Consider the following 1,257-nt stretch of genomic DNA (forward strand, 5'->3'; position numbering starts at 1 on the left):
CGAGTTCGTTTTTAAATAATGAAATTATTTTTCGAAGAAAACTCGTGTTAATCAACTACTTATGAAAATTTATCTGAAGCAAAATTTCTGGTAGGACTTCTACAGTTTACCGCTTTTCCTAATTTTGCGATACGCAAAAATGCACCGCTTTTTCTGAATTTGACCCCCGAAAACGTCACAGAGAGAGTATGGAAAATTGTATTAAAAAATTAAATTTTAAGTATTCAGTGAAATCTGTGTCATTAGAGTTAATTTTTTTATATCCAACATTAAATATTTATGATTTACTTAACAAATTGGCATACTTGGAAAGCAAAAATGTTGAAAAACCCGCGAAAAATAGTTTGTTGAGATGTAGTGGGAATTTTGTCCGGAAAATTGTGGGCTCTTGGGAACCCTGATAGATTCTGCTCATAGCGTTTGACTCTTTAGTAACCCTGTAGTGACAATAATTGACGATTTCGACTTACTTTCCTCCGTTATTTTCCTGGCATGATGCAACTCATAGGTGAAGCTGGAAGTGGCCAAGCACAGCACCGCCAAAACGGTGAAAACGCTGCGCATACCTGCAAGGAAAAGCCAAAAATAGTGTGAAATGATACTCTAAAATTATATGAATTAGTGTTACCTCTCATTTGTGCCTTCGATTCGTCACGTATGCGTATCCAATGAATAAGTATGCAGTACTCTATAATCTACTCACTTGTCAATCTCCTTTTATATACCCCTCGTTCAGATTTTATCATCAATTATAATCTAATTAACAAACACTTGACCATTGATTCGCGTATACAATTTGCGTTTTATTGGTTGTTGGCGGCACTTCACACGTGTCTCGAGTGTTTTCCTTGGACAACAAGATGTGCATGCGGGATTTGACACTGATAATCGCGCGATAGCGAATAATCAATGCCGCCTCTTTCGCTACTATTGAAAATAAAGTAGTAATTTAAACCAATCATTACGCGCAAGCCGAAGTCACGTCACTTTGTCTCTTTACAACGCACCTGCATGCTGTAGTTTTTGACGTCACTTTGTGTGTATCAGATCATCGGCAGGTACAAGTAATTTCCGTTCTCATTTGCATTCCACTCTCCCCTTGACGCATTGACTGATAGAAAATTTCTAGACCTTTGTTAATTAGCTTATCTTGCCACTTAAAAAAGAATTAGCCATGTTCTTTTTATCATAATGTGACAAGTTCGTTATTCTTCAAATTTGTTGCTTCATAATTTGTACAAATAATAAAAATGCAGC

This window comes from Cloeon dipterum, chromosome X (assembly GCF_949628265.1).
Source record: "Cloeon dipterum chromosome X, ieCloDipt1.1, whole genome shotgun sequence".
Lineage (NCBI taxonomy): Eukaryota > Metazoa > Arthropoda > Insecta > Ephemeroptera > Baetidae > Cloeon > Cloeon dipterum.